Raw genomic sequence first — 19,969 nt, 5'->3', positions numbered from 1 at the left:
CCTCTGCACTACCCTAAACCCTAAAACACTACCCCCAGCACGACCCCCTTCACTACCCAAACACCACTGCATGACCCTAAACCCTAAAACACAACCCCCTACACTACACAAACACCACTGCACTACCCTAATCCCTAAAACACTAGAACCCAGCACGACCCCCTACAGTACACAAACACCACTGCACTACCCTAAACCCTAAAACACTACCCACTACACTACACAAAGACCACTGCACTACCCTAAACCCGAAAACACTACCCCAGCACTACCCCCTACACTACACAAACACCACTGTACTACCCTAAACCCTAAAACACTACCCTAGTACTACCCCCTACACTACCCAAACACCACTGCACTACCATATACCCTAAAACACTACCCCCAGCACAACCCCTACTCTACACAAACACCACTGCACTACCCTAAACCCTAAAACACTACCCCCAGAATGACCCCCTACACTACTGCACTACCCTAAAGCCTAAAACACTGCCCCAGCATGACCCCCTACACTACCCAAACACCACTGCACTACCCTAAATCCTAAAACACTACCCCCAGCACGACCCCTACACTACCCAAACACCACTGCACTACCCTAAACCCTAGAAAAAAAAATCCCACCCCATGCCCAATCCCCCTTACCTCTCACTCCTCGTGGTTCCTCTCCCTCGTGGTTCCTGCTTCACGTCGTCTCTGAGGGGCAGTGCACGTCGTTGTGAGGAAACGGAACAGCCTCTGTTTCCTTACAACAACGTGGATCGTCTGCATGTTTTTTAGAACGCATGGTCATTTACCATACATGCCTCTACAACAAAATTTGTTGTAAAGACATGCGTGGTAAATGACCATGCGTTCTAAAAAAAAGTGTAGTAATGACTTCACGATGTACAACGCATATGTGGTAATGCATGTGTTGTAATGGTGTTACGAAGTAAAAAAGTTGTTGTAACAGCTGTTTACCGATCGAAGCTGGCCCCTGTTCTTCAGTGAGACGTTTATTTTATTAATTAGGAGGAAGGAATGTGTTTTTTTTACCTAAAAGTGCATTCCCAGCTGTTGTATTGTGAAAGTGTCCGTGTGGCCTGGTTTCACTTCCGGTGAGAAAGTGGAAGAGTCTGTTTGGATCTAAAGGAGTTCTGTTGTTGGACGGGGCCGGCGCAACACATCATCAGAAAACATAGCTAATGGAAAGCGTCCTCCCTGAAGTTTGGAGCAGTGCCATGAGACGTCAACGAGTGTGCGTCCCACCGCAGTATGACCGTACCATGTGAGCCATGTGCCGCCTTCAGGGTACGGGAGGCAGAAGCGACAACGCAGGTCCTCTTGAAGACCGTTGTAGCACTAATTCTACATTTTGGTACTAGGGCATTTTAACTTTGTTGTTCCTGCCAGATACAAAGAGAAGATCCTGTGTTATTCAGTGCCCTCTTTACCTTTTGTTGTGGGTTGTGGTGCTTGTCACTTCGCTGCCCCGCCGGTGCACATGACTGGGCACCCCACCTCGTGTGCCATCTGCAGGATCACTGGTTTCAGTTTCTGGAGTGGCAACATAAACAGTTGCTCCCAAAGGACTAGCCTGAACACTTAGGTGACTATCCCCTGCACCAGCATTCCACGGAAATTCTTTCCTAGCTCTCCCACATTGACGAGGACGTCATAATAGCACGGCTCCGCTCGCTGCACCGTATGACATCATTGGAGCCATAAGAGGACCTCGTCGGCGTGCTGACCTCAGTTCCACCCATTTTGTTTGTGCCACCGAGGCAAACAGGCGGACCAAGACATTTTCACATGTATACATAGAATAATAAATATATATATATATATATTCAATGAAAAAAACATAGGTTTCAGGCACGTTATAGTTAGAAATTAGCATTTAAAAAACCTTAGAAATTCACTGAAAAAAACATAGGTTTCAGGGGCGTTAGAGTTAGTTGGACATTTCACTCATGCAAAGCATAGAAATTCCCCCGTTAAAGTTAGTTCAGCTAACTATAACTCGCGCACCGCTGATGACATCACATATTACATCATTCATGACATGGTCAGTGACATCACTCATGACATCACTCATGACATCACTGATGACATCATCCAGTGAATGTGTGTTTTCTGAAAATTAAATATGTTTTATATCTGTATATCTCAAGGTCGATGGAAGAATATATGGGTATATAAGTGTCTAAATGAATGATTTTTTTTGTAAAATTGCATTGTATTGTATTGTATTGATTAAGTGTATCTTAGTGAATATATGGGTTAGTGAGTAATGTTTAAATATGTAAATATCTGTATCAGTCTCTCACTTGGTGTATAAGTGGCTGCATGGGTTGGTGAGTAGCTACATGAGTGTCTATATGGGTTATTAGTTAGTTTTTTGAGTATCAGTATGAGTGTCTGAGTGTCTGAATGATTCGGTGGGGGTATTACTTAGTGCGTAGATGCATGAATGAGTGACTCACTGTTTGTATGTGTTGAAGACAGCATGTGTGCAGGACTGTATAGGTGCATGAGTGTGTGTATGGGTGTGTTAGTGAGTGAATGACTGTCTCAATAGTGTCTTTATGAGTAACTACATATGTTTTAAACTAGTATATGTGAGTATTGGTGTATATAAGTGAGTATATGTGAGAGTGAGGGATTGGAAGAGTTCCTGTACAAATAAGTAGGTGTTTCTATAAGTGATTGTTTAAGAGAGTAAGTATGTGTAAGTTTCTGTAGAAGTAAGTGTGGTAGTGTGTGTATAACTGTATATGCAAGTAAATGGATGTTTGATACTTTGTTTGCATGTGTGACTATGTGTGGGGGTAACTCTATGGATCAGTGACGGTGTGTAACAGGATGTATAGGTGTATGAGTACACATGATGAGTGAGTACATGTATGAGTGACTGTATAGGGACTGTTGGTGAATGAGTGGATGTGTGTGTAGATCTTGGAATTACTGAATAGGTGTGTTGTAACTGGTGTTGGAATGTCCATTGTTTTCAAAATGTTAATTTGTATTCTTGAGTGTGTGTATCAAAGGTTATATTAGGGTGAGAGGAGGTCTGCCTCTCTATCACAAGGATGATGTCATCAGTGATGTCGTTTAAGATGTCATCATGAGTGATGTCATGAGTGATGTCACTGACCATGTCATGAGTGAGATACTATGTGACGTCATCAGCAGTGCATTGCGGGCGCGCGAGTTATAGTTAGCTGAACCAACTATAACGGGGGAATTTCTATGGTTTTGTATGAGTGAAATGTCCAACTGACTATAAAGCCCCTGAAACCTATGATTTTTTCAGTGAATATATATATATATATATATATATATATATATGTTCACTGAAAAAACCATAGGTTTCAGGGGTGTTAAAGTTAGCTGGACTTTTCACTTGTACAAAACCATTGAAATTCCCCCGTTATAGTTAGTTCAGCTAACTATAACTCGCGCGCCCGCAATGCACTGCTGATGACGTCACAAATTACATCACTCATGACATGGTTAGTGACATCACTCATGACATCACTGATGACATCTCAAATCACATCACTGATGGCATCACTGATTAAGTTCATTTGAATCCTGAGGGTCCCTAGGGTCCAACTAGCCCACTAGGTACCTCCAGTAAGTGCCACAGAGCTGCGTTGCAGAGAGGTGTAAAAAGTGGTACGGCCTGGACCACCTCTCTGCAATGCAGCTCAGTGGCGCTTACTGGAAGCACTTGGTGGGCTAGTTAGCCCCAGGGGCCCTCAGTATTGAAGGGAAATTATATCCCCAATTTAAAATGTGCCATAGTGCGTGTTTGCACACGTCACCTCAGGCCCCGTCCCCTCCCTTCACCACTGTGTAAACGCGCCCTGTGGCTGCTCTAAGTTGAGAGATTAAGTCCCCTTGAATCCTAAGGGTCCCTAGGGTCAAACTAGACCACTGGGTACCTCCAGTAAGCGCCACAGAGCTGCGTTGCAGAGAGGTGTAAAAAGGGGCTTGGCCTCAGAACACCTGTCTGCAGCGCAGCTCCCTGGCGCATACTGGAGATGGCTGTTGGGCTAGTTGGCCCTCAGGGACCCTCAGTATTGAAGAGGAATTATTTCCTCAACTTACAACTCGCCAGGGGGCGCGTTTGCAGAGTGCTGCAAGGAGGGGGCGTGGCCTCTGGCACGATGCCAGTCTTTTATTTATTTTAATTTTTTAAGAAGGGGGGCTGTGTGGTTCCCCTTCTTATTCTAATTTATTGGCCCTGATGACCCCATACCCCAGGGCCTGTCTCCTAATTATATTTTTTTGACCCCATTCCCCAGGGCCGGCCACTGTTTTTTATTATTTAAAAAAAATATATATTTATAGACACACCTAGGACATGCTGAACAAACCGTACGTACCTATCACCATGACGATTTGCGTGATATTCATTAAAAGGCGACTATGCATAAAATGAATCCACGTGGAATGTATTTACACCACTAGTGAAGCTCTGACATGTCTGATGCCCTACCGTGCCTAATCCCGGTAGACACCCTTGTCGTTTATTTATACAAACATGGGTAGCTATTGACGGGCACATTTAATATACACGCACACCAAGCCATTCAAAGGGGATTCAACAAAAATTCGACCAAAACTATGCAAGAGACCCCCCTCACGGTTAATAAAACACACATCCACTGCCGGATGTGTAATACTTTTTATTTTACTCTGGAAAGGGGACGAACATCACTTGAGAGTCACAGCGCGCTCCTGGTAGAGCCCAATGCTGTGTTACACCCACCATTGCCTGCTGAGTGCCACACACCTCTGTGTTGTATTCCACTAGCTAGTGCATATGCTATGACACTCTCTAGCCCATGTGCACTGTAACACCACCCCGTGAATATGTCATGCCACACTTGTCTTCGCACGGGTTATATTGCCCCATCTAACGTGCCTTCCTCAATGCCTATGTTATAACGCACAGTGCTATGCCATACATATTACAATCTGGAGTCCATATCTTTGTCACAGTGCATATGCAACGTTACACTCCCCAGCACATATTTTATATTACAACTTTAGAGACTAGTTAGGTTACACAACACTGCCCTGTGCATATTACACTCCAAGGCGCATATCGCATAGCACGCGCTAGTGCCTGTGCTATCTCGCGCTCTCCAATGAATCTGTCATTGCGCACAATGTATTGCATATTATATTTCACGCCCGGTTCATCTTATATCACACTTTTTGGTGCATAGTTTATACCATACACTATATCTAGTTTTCATTTTCAATCGTGCTCTCAGGACTATGTTCTATATAACACTGTGTTCACCTACCCTTTTCACGGGCATTACATTTTGCGATAGGGGTGGAGGGTCAGGGGGTGTTTCTGCCAAGTGAGCCCGGAGTCACAGTCACAAACGTCCTCTTCTTCCTGAATAAAAGTGAGATTATGCTGCATACTTGTTCATATTTTAAGTAGTTCGCACAGACACACGTTTTAAAAACAATAAAGTTCCTAATACCCGCCTTCTCTGAACAGTTAGCTTGCTGCCCCATCCCCCTCCTCCCTATCCTCTGTTGTGTGAATCCATGGACTAGCCTCCTCCCTCCTGCCATGCATGGTCTGATGTGCTGCCACTGCCCTCAATTTAGTATGATGTACCAGTCCACTCCTCCTGCCCTCCATTGCCCAATTCTATGCCCCATCATTGACCTCCTGCTTAGCCTCTGTGCTTAGCTTGCTGCCCCTATTCTCCTTCCCCCTGCCCTCCGATGTCTTTGTGCATGCCCCTGCTCCATCCTTTTTGCCCACCATGTTCCATGGACCTGCCACTCCTATCTACTCTGAGTGTTCTGTTGAGCTGCCACTCCCCTCCCACCTGCCTAGCATTGTCAGATGACTGTAACCTGTCCCTGCCACCTCCACCCTGCCTGTCCACATGCCATGCCCCTATCCTCTTCCTCCGGTCCTACATGGTCCATTGTACTGCCACACCCTTCTGCCCTCCCTGGTCTGTTGTGCTGCAACTGCTCCTCCTGCCTGCCCCGTGTGGTCTGTTGTGAGGCCCCTTCCCCTGAACATTCTTGTCTGTGCACAGGTCCTGACCCTCCCTTCTATCCTCCATCGTCCTTTGTGCATGCCCCTGCACCCTCCTTCTTACCCATCATAGCCATTGTGCTGCCACTAACCCTCCCACTTTCCATGCATGGTCTTCTGTGCTGCCATGGCCCCTCCCACCTTCCCTGTGTGGTCAGTTAGCTGCCCCTGACCCCCTCCCACCTTCCCTCCATGGTCTGTGTGTATGCCATCACAGTCTCACTGTTGCTCTTCATGGTGTGTCTTGCTTCTAGTGCCCATCCTGCCTGACCTCCATGGCTATCTTGCTTCTTCTGCCCTGCCCCCTTGCCCCCAGCCCTCTGTTTACATGTGCAGACCCCTACTCCCTCCCTCCTGGCTTGTCTGTTCCATTGTAATGCCCCTGATCCGTCCCTCCTGCCCTTTATGGTCTGTTATGCTGCAGCTTTCTCTCCTGTCTGTCCATTATGGTCAGCTAGCTACTATTGCCTCTTGCCCCTCTGTTCTCTGTTGTCCATGTGCATGGTCCTGTCTGTAGGAGAGTAGGGACTGCTTTCTATGTTCACCCCCACTTTTTGCTTTTGCTTTACTGGTTTTCGACTTAGATGTGGCTGTGGGCCTGCTAATCAGACCCACAGCCCTGCTGTTCTCTCTCTAAATTAATACTATGTACTTTAGGTGCATAACCCATTTGGATAGGATCACCTTATTGGCCCCTGTACAGTGTACCCTAGGTACCCAGGGCATAGGTGTACCCTAGGCCTACCAGGGGCTGCAGCATGTATTGTGCCACCCCTGGCCTGGCCTTCCATTTTTGACACAACTGGCTGATCACTCAGCTGGGGCAAGGTCGTGTAATCACCCCTTGCTTAGGTGTAGTATTCCTATACCTAACTTACATATAGACACATGTGTACCTATCAGTCACTCCTATGGCAGGCCTTGACAATCCTGGAGGCAGAGTGCTTGGTAACATGTGAGATGGTGCTCTAGCATGAGCTGAGCCTGTCTGCAGCTTTCGGAACCTTGTCCTTATAGCTGTTCTATGATATAGCCTACCATATACTCTTAAAGTGCCTTATAATCTTAGACGGTTATGGTAACTATGGTCTGGCTTTATCAAAACATGTCGTGTAAGGTGTCTAACACTTGGGAATAATACCCCCATGCCATTTCTGGACATGAGAATATTATTCCCCCCTTCTAGAGGGAAAGACATGTTAAAATCATACTTCAACTGTTAGCCTCTGACCAAAGCCTCAGCATCACAAAATGGATGCTGCTGCCACGACACAAGTCTGACCTCCTGCAGCTGGGAGTGATCCCAGCCAGGGAGGCCTGGACAATAGGTTTCCTGCTTGGGGAGGTGCTAGCACCTCCCCAGACAGCCTTTAGTGTATTGGGGCAGGGTGGGCTGAAAGGAATGAGACATGCCTGGGGCACACAAGGTGTTCCTTGCATAGTCCAGTTCAAACCGGCGCTGGGGCACTCCAGCCCCAGCTCTGGCGCGAAACTGGACAAAGGGAAGTGGGTGTAACCACCCCCTCCCAGGTCCCACCCATAAGGCGTGACCTAGCAGGTATCCCAGCCCCCCAGATTAGTATAAGAGTGGGAGTTGGGCCTCAAGACTTTAGATTATCCTGAACCTGCAAAACTGAACAGAAACTCTGGACCTTCGACATTCGACGAAAGAAGAAGACTGAAGAATCTCCCTTGTAGCCAAGGAGTGGCTACCCTGTGCAAACAGGCACCATCAAGAGACTACCCTTTGCTTTGTGATACGTTCGACGAGGAACCGACTGCAGAGCCCGACCAGAGCCTTGATTTCCAGACTTCTCCGACCCTCATCCACATCTGCAGCAGAGCTGAGATCCGTGGAGGCGACGAGCGACGTGGGACCGGCTACCTGGGAAAAGTGGCTAGTAACTTACAGCGCAGCTTCTGAGGTACCCTCGAAGTTGTGCACCGGGGATTGAGAAGCCCCAACCCCAAGCACCATCTGCACCGAAGACCAGCCCCCCACACTCCACGAGTCCTGCGTGGGGCCCTTCAGCATTTTCCTGCTTGCCGCGTCTGTCCGGTTGCTTGCCCGCTGGCTAGTGGCCTTTGTGACGACGCTCCCTGAAATCTTCTGCGCTGGTTTGGCTCCTCCAGACTGGCTCCCGCTTCTCTGCAAAGAAGAAGCACCCCAGACCTTCCTGGTCTGCACCAGAAGCAAGTCCTTTGTTCTTCATGGGTTCCGCTTGCCAAGGCTTGGTGAGTCCTAGTCCAACTTCGACGCCGCCGACAGCAAGAGCCTTCGTGGGACAGCTCGCCTCCTGGTCCTGGTCGTCCTCGACGCTTCCTGGTCCTCCTGGCTGCAGCGACAAGCTTCACCTTCACCTGCAACTCTTCACGACATCGCCTGGTTCCTTCCTGGTTCCACGTGGTCACTGGCTAGTGACCTTGACTCTGTCCCCTCTGCTTGCAGGTTTCTTCTCTTCTTGATCCCAGCCTTGGGATCCACCGGACACTCTCCCCTGACTGCCTGTCAGCATCTTTCTTCAGGCATCCATAGGAGTCGACGACGAAAACGACGCATCTTCACCCCTATGCACCCGCAGCCTGTGGGCTAGGTAACTTGGGTACTCCGGTGCTCATCAGGATAGTGACTATCCTAGTGTCTAGTTTTCAAGTCTCAACTTCCTAGCTACTCCGGAAGTGTCCTAAATCTATCTATTTCTAAACTGTAACATTGCTATTGACTTTTACGCATTACGCGTGAGTGTTTCCACTCTGCACACGAATCCCGTGGGCCTCCCACTTCCTAACTAACGCTAGTGTAGTGTAGCCCCAGCGATTCCCTAGGCCTAGGCCTATTCTATTTCCGTGACAGTGGTTCTTATACCACTTATTTAGTATATGGTTTGCGTGGCCCCTAGGGCCTAACTGTATTACTTACCTGTGTGACTTACTGTATGCATTAATAAGACTGTGTTGTACTTACCTCTAAACTCATAAAGAGTGCTGAGGGTTTGCTTAGAATAAATACACTTTATTTTATATATATATATCTGTTGTGGTGTCCTTTCATTTGGTATTCAAGGGATTATATATGGTATCACAGCTGGCTTCACATGCCATTCAGAGTTTAGCCTAAGACTGCTCTTGTCCATGCTACCACTAGGATAGCTGGTCTATAAGGTTGACTTTACAACCAATCACCATAAGGGTATTTGGACTGATATAAGGTGTACACTATAACTAGTGACATCATACATCAGGCCAACTTCTCACATTGGTGAGCAGCGGTTGGGATCTGAGCTTGCTGTTGTAATACCATTGTAATCTTGAGATACTAAATTGAAAGATCACACAGATATTGTCTAGGTGCATATAACATAGTTTATAATACTTAAGTCCTACTGGACTTAGTGGTTGTAGGTTGAAGGGAGTAACACACCCTGACTACAACTACTAGAGAGGTTTAGTAGAAACAACTAGTGTAGGTAGGTGCACACACCACACCCTCACTAGATCATGCCTCTGGGAGGAGATCAAGTAGATGCTCTCTCAGGAGGGGCAGGTCTGCAGAAGACCCCCTCTAGGTATGATACCTTAACATTCCAGGAGATGAGACAATTGTGTACCTCCAGAGGAATAAAACAGGGTGCAAACCCTACCCTCCTTCAGTTAAGACAACTCCTAGAGGAGTATGATGCTCAGAGGGCATCTCAGGAAGGTGCCCTAGGCGCAGAGGAGGGTCTACCCACCACAGAGGAGTCAGATGGGGCTTCAGATGGGGAGGTAGACAGCCAGAGCCAAGTAAGGAGACTTAGCCAGGCTAACTTAAGTTTACATGGGAGTTTGCATGGGATCCCCCCATACAGACCCACAAGTAGACATTCACAGAGAAGCAGGAGGGACAGATCCCCTTCAAGGGAATCCATCCACTCCCATGTCTCTAACATCTCTAATGCTTCCTCTCACAGGGGAATGACTTCACCTGAGAGAAAGGAGCATGCAGCCAGAATGAGGGAGGCTAATCTGAGGATTCAGAGGGAAGAACTTGCCCTTGCCAAAGAGAAGCTTGCTCTGGCTAGAGAACAAAAGTTAAGTGGGTTAGAACCCACTGGTGGCAGCAACATTCCTAGAGATAGAGACAGGCACTATGATAATAGAAACCTGAGCAAGATTGTCCCTCCCTACAAGTGTGGGGATGACATCCACAAATGGATAACTGCTTTGGAGAGAGCTTGCAAAGTACAGCAGGTACCCCAAAGTCAGTGGGCAGCTATCTTGTGGCTCTCCTTCTCTGAGAAAGGAAGAGACAAGCTCCTCACAGTTAGTGATGAGGATGCAGATAATTACACTGTCCTGAAGAGTGCTCTGATTGATGGGTTTGGCCTAACCACTGAACAATACAGGTTGTTGTTCAGGGATACCCAGAAGACACAGACTCAGGACTGGACTGACTTTGTAGATTGTGCCACTAAGGCTCTGGAAGGCTGGCTAATGGGAAGTAAGGTTAAGGACTATACAGGATTGTATAATTTGATCATGAGAGAACAAATACTTAACAACTGTCAAAACCAGCTATTGCATCAACACCTGATTGATTCTGATCTGACTTCTCCCCAAGAATTGGGAAAGAAGGCAGATAGATGGGTCAGGACTAGAGTTAAGCAGAAAAACCAGAACCAGGGCGGTGATCAGAAAAAGGCAGACCAGAAGGGTAATGAGCAGAAACAAAAAGACCAGAAGTCTTCACCAGGCCCCCAAAAGGCTCAGGGGGAGGGTGGTTCCAAAAAGGATAAGAAGAAAGAAGGCCAAAAGAAACCATGGTGCAACTATTGTAAGTCTACCTCACATTGGTTTAGTGAGTGCACCAAAAAGGATAAGCCCCCAACCACCATTGCCCCTAAGGCAACTGTACCCCCTAGTTCAGCTGTAAGTGGTGGTTCCCAGCAAAAGGGTGTAGTAGGGTTAACCCTGGGAACTGAGGAGGATTCTGGCCTAGTCAGAGTACCTACTCAGGCTGTCCTGATCTGTGATGGGGACTTAGCTTTGTCCTCTACTGTAGGCCCCAGTAACCTGGGCAAGTACAGACAGACACCTTTTATCAACCAAAGAATGGCTCAGGCCTACAGGGACACTGGGGCTAGTGTCACAATGGTGACACCTGCTTTTGTGGACCCTGGACAGATCATACTAGGTGAGAACTACCTAGTGACCAACGCTAGCAATGCCACTACCTCCCATAGTGTGGCTATTGTTAACTTCTCCTGGGGAGGGGTAACTGGCCTCAAGAAAGTTGTTGTTAGTTCAGACCTTCCTGTAGAGTGTTTACTGGGCAATGATCTTGAAACTTCAGTTTGGTCTGAAGTGGAGTATAGGACCCATGCAGAAATGCTGGGGATAGATGCACATGTCCTTGCTGTGACCAGGTCACAGGCCAAAAAGTGCAACACTGAACAAGTGCTGGATCCTGAAACTATGGACCAGTCACAATCCAAGAGAAAGAGCAGTAGGGTTAAGGCTGTGCCTTCCCCCCTGCCTCAGGTGGTGGATCAGCCCTCCCAGGAGGATGATTCTGAGAGCCCTGAAGGAACTGTCCTAGAAGAACTTGAACCTGATCAGGTTGAGTTTCTTGGGTCAGGGGGACCTTCCAGGGCAGATCTGAGGCAGGCTCAATTAGACTGCCCCTCTCTTGAACCCCTCAGACAGCTGGCTGCTGCTGAGGCTGCAGGGAATGCTCAAGGTACCCATAGAGTGTATTGGGATGAAGGGCTACTGTACTCAGAGGCTAGAGACCCCAAGCCTGGTGCATCCAGGAGGTTGGTCATACCACTGAAGTTCAGAGGCTTCCTTCTAACCTTGGCCCATGATATTCCCCTTGCAGGACATTTAGGCCAGAACAAGACTTGGGACAGGCTTGTCCCTCACTTTCACTGGCCCCATATGTCAGAAGATACTAAGGAGTTTTGTCGCTCCTGTGTCACCTGCCAAGCCAGTGGCAAATCAGGTGGCACCACAAAGGCCCCCCTCATACCACTACCTGTGGTGGGGGTCCCCTTTGAAAGAGTGGGCATAGATATTGTAGGACCAATGGACCCACAAACAGCATCTGGGCACAGATTCATACTGGTGATAGTGGACCATGCCACCAGGTACCCAGAAGCAATTCCCCTGAGGACCACAACAGCTCCTGTTGTGGCAAGGGCCCTGCTTGGAGTATTCTCCAGAGTGGGCTTTCCAAAGGAGGTCATTTCTGACAGAGGTGCCAACTTTATGTCAGGATACTTGACTGCAATGTGGAAGGAGTGTGGTGTTAACTATAAGTTCACCACACCCTATCACCCACAGTGCAATGGGCTTGTTGAGAGATTCAACAAGACCCTAAAGGGAATGATAAAAGGATTACCAGACAAGCTTAGGCGAAGATGGGACATCCTTTTACCCTGCCTTCTGTTTGCTTACAGAGAGGTCCCACAAAAGGGGGTTGGCTACAGCCCTTTTGAGCTTTTGTTTGGGCATCCTGTAAGAGGACCCCTGTGTTTGGTGAAGGAAGGATGGGAGAGACCTCTCAGACAACCCAAACTAGACATAGTGGATTATGTACTTGGTCTCCGCTCCAGGAAGGCAGAGTATATGAAGAAGGCTTCTAAAAACCTTGAGGCAAGCCAAGAACTCCAAAAAGCTTGGCATGACCAAAAGGCTGTACTGACTGTTTACCAGCCAGGACAGAAAGTGTGGGTGTTGGAGCCAGTGGCCCCAGCAGCACTCCAAGACAAATGGTCTGGACCCCACACTATTGTTGAGAAAAAGGGAGAAGTCACCTACTTGGTGGACCTTGGGACTCCCAGAAGCCCCCACAGGGTGCTTCATGTCAACAGATTGAAGGCATATGTTGACAGGGCAGACATGGGGCTACTCATGGCTACAGATGAGGGGCAGGAGGAAGAGAGTGACCCTCTCCCAGACCTGTTGACTCAGAACCCTGATGATGGCTCAGTTGATGGTGTGGTCTTTTCTGACAGCCTCACTGTCCTTCAGCAACAGGACTGCAGACAAGTTCTGCAGGCCTACAGACATATGTTCTCTCTGACCCCAAGTCAGACAAACTGGTGCACCCATGAGGTGGACACTGGTGACAGTCTGCCTGTGAAGAGTAAAATCTACAGGCAACCTGACCATGTCAGGGACTGCATAAAAGTTGAGGTACAAAAGATGTTGGAACTGGGAGTCATTGAACCTTCAGAGAGCCCTTGGGCTAGTCCTGTAGTCCTTGTGCCAAAACCTCACACCCAAGATGGTAAGAGAGAGATGAGGTTTTGCGTGGATTACAGAGGTCTCAATGCTGTGACTAGGACAGATGCCCACCCAATACCTAGGGCAGATGAGCTCATTGACAGACTGGCAGCTGCTAAGTTTTTGAGCACATTTGACCTAACAGCAGGCTACTGGCAAATCAGACTAGCTGAGAGTGCAAAGGCCAAAACTGCTTTCTCGACCCCAGGAGGACAATATCAATTTGTGGTAATGCCCTTTGGTCTGAAGAATGCACCTGCCACTTTCCAAAGGCTGGTGAATCAAGTCCTTACTGGGTTGGATGATTATTGTGCAGCTTATCTTGATGATATTGCTGTCTTTAGCTCCACCTGGGAGGATCACCTGGTCCACCTGAGGAATGTTTTAGAGGCCCTGCAAAAGGCAGGCCTCACTATCAAGGCCACTAAGTGCCAGATAGGGCAGAGCAAGGTTGTATACCTGGGCCACCTAGTTGGTGGGGGTCAGGTTCAACCACTGGAGAGCAAGATCCAGACCATAAAGGACTGGGCTCCTCCAACTACCCAGACTCAGGTCAGAGCTTTCTTGGGCCTGTCTGGGTACTACAGAAAGTTTGTTAAGAACTATGGGTCCATAGTGACACCACTTAATGACTTGACCTCCAAGAAGATGCCAAAGAAAGTTCAGTGGACAGTAAGCTGTCAAAAAGCATTTGATGACCTGAAGCAGGCCATGTGCAGTGCACCTATTCTGAAAAGTCCAGACTACTCCAAAGAGTTCATTGTCCAGACAGATGCTTCTGAGTTAGGTGTGGGAGCTGTTCTTTCACAACTGAATGTAGATGGTCAAGACCAGCCCATTGCTTTTATAAGTAGAAGGCTGACCCCTAGAGAGAAACGTTGGTCAGCTATTGAGAGGGAGGCCTTTGCTGTGGTTTGGGCCCTGAAGAAGCTGAGGCCATACTTGTTTGGCACTCACTTCAAGATTCAGACAGACCATAAGCCCCTCTTGTGGCTAAATCAGATGAAGGGTGAAAATCCCAAACTTCTTAGGTGGTCCATTTCCCTACAGGGGATGGACTTCACAGTGGAACATAGACCTGGGACTGACCATGCCAATGCAGATGGACTCTCCAGATATTTCCACTTAGAACATGAAGACTCAACTGGTCAAGGTTAGTTTAATGTCCCTAAGTTTGGGGGGGGGGGGGTTGTGTAGGAGAGTAGGGACTGCTTTCTATGTTCACCCCCACTTTTTGCTTTTGCTTTACTGGTTTTCGACTTAGATGTGGCTGTGGGCCTGCTAATCAGACCCACAGCCCTGCTGTTCTCTCTCTAAATTAATACTATGTACTTTAGGTGCATAACCCATTTGGATAGGATCACCTTATTGGCCCCTGTACAGTGTACCCTAGGTACCCAGGGCATAGGTGTACCCTAGGCCTACCAGGGGCTGCAGCATGTATTGTGCCACCCCTGGCCTGGCCTTCCATTTTTGACACAACTGGCTGATCACTCAGCTGGGGCAAGGTCGTGTAATCACCCCTTGCTTAGGTGTAGTATTCCTATACCTAACTTACATATAGACACATGTGTACCTATCAGTCACTCCTATGGCAGGCCTTGACAATCCTGGAGGCAGAGTGCTTGGTAACATGTGAGATGGTGCTCTAGCATGAGCTGAGCCTGTCTGCAGCTTTCGGAACCTTGTCCTTATAGCTGTTCTATGATATAGCCTACCATATACTCTTAAAGTGCCTTATAATCTTAGACGGTTATGGTAACTATGGTCTGGCTTTATCAAAAACATGTCGTGTAAGGTGTCTAACACTCGGGAATAATACCCCCATGCCATTTCTGGACATGAGAATATTATTCCCCCCTTCTAGAGGGAAAGACATGTTAAAATCATACTTCAACTGTTAGCCTCTGACCAAAGCCTCAGCATCACAAAATGGATGCTGCTGCCACGACACAAGTCTGACCTCCTGCAGCTGGGAGTGATCCCAGCCAGGGAGGCCTGGACAATAGGTTTCCTGCTTGGGGAGGTGCTAGCTCCTCCCCAGACAGCCTTTAGTGTATTGGGGCAGGGTGGGCTGAAAGGAATGAGACATGCCTGGGTCACACTCCAGCCCCAGCTCTGGCGCGAAACTGGACAAAGGGAAGTGGGTGTAACCACCCCCTCCCAGGTCCCACCCATAAGGCGTGACCTAGCAGGTATCCCAGCCCCCCAGATTAGTATAAGAGTGGGAGTTGGGCCTCAAGACTTTAGATTATCCTGAACCTGCAAAACTGAACAGAAACTCTGGACCTTCGACATTCGACGAAAGAAGAAGACTGAAGAATCTCCCTTGTAGCCAAGGAGTGGCTACCCTGTGCAAACAGGCACCATCAAGAGACTACCCTTTGCTTTGTGATACGTTCGACGAGGAACCGACTGCAGAGCCCGACCAGAGCCTTGATTTCCAGACTTCTCCGACCCTCATCCACATCTGCAGCAGAGCTGAGATCCGTGGAGGCGACGAGCGACGTGGGACCGGCTACCTGGGAAAAGTGGCTAGTAACTTACAGCGCAGCTTCTGAAGTACCCTCGAAGTTGTGCACCGGGGATTGAGAAGCCCCAACCCCAAGCACCATCTGCACCGAAGACCAGCCCCCCACACTCCACGAGTCCTGCGTGGGGCCCTTCAGCATTTTCCTGCTTGCCGCGTCTGTCCGGTTGCTTGCCCGCTGGCTAGTGGCCTTTGTGACGACGCTCCCTGAAATCTTCTGCGCTGGTTTGGCTCCTCCAGACTGGCTCCCGCTTCTCTGCAAAGAAGAAGCACCCCAGACCTTCCTGGTCTGCACCAGAAGCAAGTCCTTTGTTCTTCGTGGGTTCCGCTTGCCAAGGCTTGGTGAGTCCTAGTCCAACTTCGACGCCGCCGACAGCAAGAGCCTTCGTGGGACAGCTCGCCTCCTGGTCCTGGTCGTCCTCGACGCTTCCTGGTCCTCCTGGCTGCAGCGACAAGCTTCACCTTCACCTGCAACTCTTCACGACATCGCCTGGTTCCTTCCTGGTTCCACGTGGTCACTGGCTAGTGACCTTGACTCTGTCCCCTCTGCTTGCAGGTTTCTTCTCTTCTTGATCCCAGCCTTGGGATCCACCGGACACTCTCCCCTGACTGCCTGTCAGCATCTTTCTTCAGGCATCCATAGGAGTCGACGACGAAAACGACGCATCTTCACCCCTATGCACCCGCAGCCTGTGGGCTAGGTAACTTGGGTACTCCGGTGCTCATCAGGATAGTGACTATCCTAGTGTCTAGTTTTCAAGTCTCAACTTCCTAGCTACTCCGGAAGTGTCCTAAATCTATCTATTTCTAAACTGTAACATTGCTATTGACTTTTACGCATTACGCGTGAGTGTTTCCACTCTGCACACGAATCCCGTGGGCCTCCCACTTCCTAACTAACGCTAGTGTAGTGTAGCCCCAGCGATTCCCTAGGCCTAGGCCTATTCTATTTCCGTGACAGTGGTTCTTATACCACTTATTTAGTATATGGTTTGCGTGGCCCCTAGGGCCTAACTGTATTACTTACCTGTGTGACTTACTGTATGCATTAATAAGACTGTGTTGTACTTACCTCTAAACTCATAAAGAGTGCTGAGGGTTTGCTTAGAATAAATACACTTTATTTTATATATATATCTGTTGTGGTGTCCTTTCATTTGGTATTCAAGGGATTATATATGGTATCACAGCTGGCTTCACATGCCATTCAGAGTTTAGCCTAAGACTGCTCTTGTCCATGCTACCACTAGGATAGCTGGTCTATAAGGTTGACTTTACAACCAATCACCATAAGGGTATTTGGACTGATATAAGGTGTACACTATAACTAGTGACATCATACATCAGGCCAACTTCTCACATTGGTGAGCAGCGGTTGGGATCTGAGCTTGCTGTTGTAATACCATTGTAATCTTGAGATACTAAATTGAAAGATCACACAGATATTGTCTAGGTGCATATAACATAGTTTATAATACTTAAGTCCTACTGGACTTAGTGGTTGTAGGTTGAAGGGAGTAACACACCCTGACTACAACTACTAGAGAGGTTTAGTAGAAACAACTAGTGTAGGTAGGTGCACACACCACACCCTCACTAGATCATGCCTCTGGGAGGAGATCAAGTAGATGCTCTCTCAGGAGGGGCAGGTCTGCAGAAGACCCCCTCTAGGTATGATACCTTAACATTCCAGGAGATGAGACAATTGTGTACCTCCAGAGGAATAAAACAGGGTGCAAACCCTACCCTCCTTCAGTTAAGACAACTCCTAGAGGAGTATGATGCTCAGAGGGCATCTCAGGAAGGTGCCCTAGGCGCAGAGGAGGGTCTACCCACCACAGAGGAGTCAGATGGGGCTTCAGATGGGGAGGTAGACAGCCAGAGCCAAGTAAGGAGACTTAGCCAGGCTAACTTAAGTTTACATGGGAGTTTGCATGGGATCCCCCCATACAGACCCACAAGTAGACATTCACAGAGAAGCAGGAGGGACAGATCCCCTTCAAGGGAATCCATCCACTCCCATGTCTCTAACATCTCTAATGCTTCCTCTCACAGGGGAATGACTTCACCTGAGAGAAAGGAGCATGCAGCCAGAATGAGGGAGGCTAATCTGAGGATTTAGAGGGAAGAACTTGCCCTTGCCAAAGAGAAGCTTGCTCTGGCTAGAGAACAAAAGTTAAGTGGGTTAGAACCCACTGGTGGCAGCAACATTCCTAGAGATAGAGACAGGCACTATGATAATAGAAACCTGAGCAAGATTGTCCCTCCCTACAAGTGTGGGGATGACATCCACAAATGGATAACTGCTTTGGAGAGAGCTTGCAAAGTACAGCAGGTACCCCAAAGTCAGTGGGCAGCTATCTTGTGGCTCTCCTTCTCTGAGAAAGGAAGAGACAAGCTCCTCACAGTTAGTGATGAGGATGCAGATAATTACACTGTCCTGAAGAGTGCTCTGATTGATGGGTTTGGCCTAACCACTGAACAATACAGGTTGTTGTTCAGGGATACCCAGAAGACACAGACTCAGGACTGGACTGACTTTGTAGATTGTGCCACTAAGGCTCTGGAAGGCTGGCTAATGGGAAGTAAAGTTAAGGACTATACAGGATTGTATAATTTGATCATGAGAGAACAAATACTTAACAACTGTCAAAACCAACTATTGCATCAACACCTGATTGATTCTGATCTGACTTCTCCCCAAGAATTGGGAAAGAAGGCAGATAGATGGGTCAGGACTAGAGTTAAGCAGAAAAACCAGAACCAGGGCGGTGATCAGAAAAAGGCAGACCAGAAGGGTAATGAGCAGAAACAAAAAGACCAGAAGTCTTCACCAGGCCCCCAAAAGGCTCAGGGGGAGGGTGGTTCCAAAAAGGATAAGAAGAAAGAAGGCCAAAAGAAACCATGGTGCAACTATTGTAAGTCTACCTCACATTGGTTTAGTGAGTGCACCAAAAAGGATAAGCCCCCAACCACCATTGCCCCTAAGGCAACTGTACCCCCTAGTTCAGCTGTAAGTGGTGGTTCCCAGCAAAAGGGTGTAGTAGGGTTAACCCTGGGAACTGAGGAGGATTCTGGCCTAGTCAGAGTACCTACTCAGGCTGTCCTGATCTGTGATGGGGACTTAGCTTTGTCCTCTACTGTAGGCCCCAGTAACCTGGGCAAGTACAGACAGACACCTTTTATCAACCAAAGAATGGCTCAGGCCTACAGGGACACTGGGGCTAGTGTCACAATGGTGACACCTGCTTTTGTGGACCCTGGACAGATCATACTAGGTGAGAACTACCTAGTGACCAACGCTAGCAATGCCACTACCTCCCATAGTGTGGCTATTGTTAACTTCTCCTGGGGAGGGGTAACTGGCCTCAAGAAAGTTGTTGTTAGTTCAGACCTTCCTGTAGAGTGTTTACTGGGCAATGATCTTGAAACTTCAGTTTGGTCTGAAGTGGAGTATAGGACCCATGCAGAAATGCTGGGGATAGATGCACATGTCCTTGCTGTGACCAGGTCACAGGCCAAAAAGTGCAACACTGAACAAGTGCTGGATCCTGAAACTATGGACCAGTCACAATCCAAGAGAAAGAGCAGTAGGGTTAAGGCTGTGCCTTCCCCCCTGCCTCAGGTGGTGGATCAGCCCTCCCAGGAGGATGATTCTGAGAGCCCTGAAGGAACTGTCCTAGAAGAACTTGAACCTGATCAGGTTGAGTTTCTTGGGTCAGGGGGACCTTCCAGGGCAGATCTGAGGCAGGCTCAATTAGACTGCCCCTCTCTTGAACCCCTCAGACAGCTGGCTGCTGCTGAGGCTGCAGGGAATGCTCAAGGTACCCATAGAGTGTATTGGGATGAAGGGCTACTGTACTCAGAGGCTAGAGACCCCAAGCCTGGTGCATCCAGGAGGTTGGTCATACCACTGAAGTTCAGAGGCTTCCTTCTAACCTTGGCCCATGATATTCCCCTTGCAGGACATTTAGGCCAGAACAAGACTTGGGACAGGCTTGTCCCTCACTTTCACTGGCCCCATATGTCAGAAGATACTAAGGAGTTTTGTCGCTCCTGTGTCACCTGCCAAGCCAGTGGCAAATCAGGTGGCA

Source organism: Triturus cristatus, chromosome 12 (assembly GCF_964204655.1).
Source record: "Triturus cristatus chromosome 12, aTriCri1.1, whole genome shotgun sequence".
In the NCBI taxonomy this organism is placed as follows: domain Eukaryota; kingdom Metazoa; phylum Chordata; class Amphibia; order Caudata; family Salamandridae; genus Triturus; species Triturus cristatus.
Note: the sequence above shows the minus strand (reverse complement) of the source record.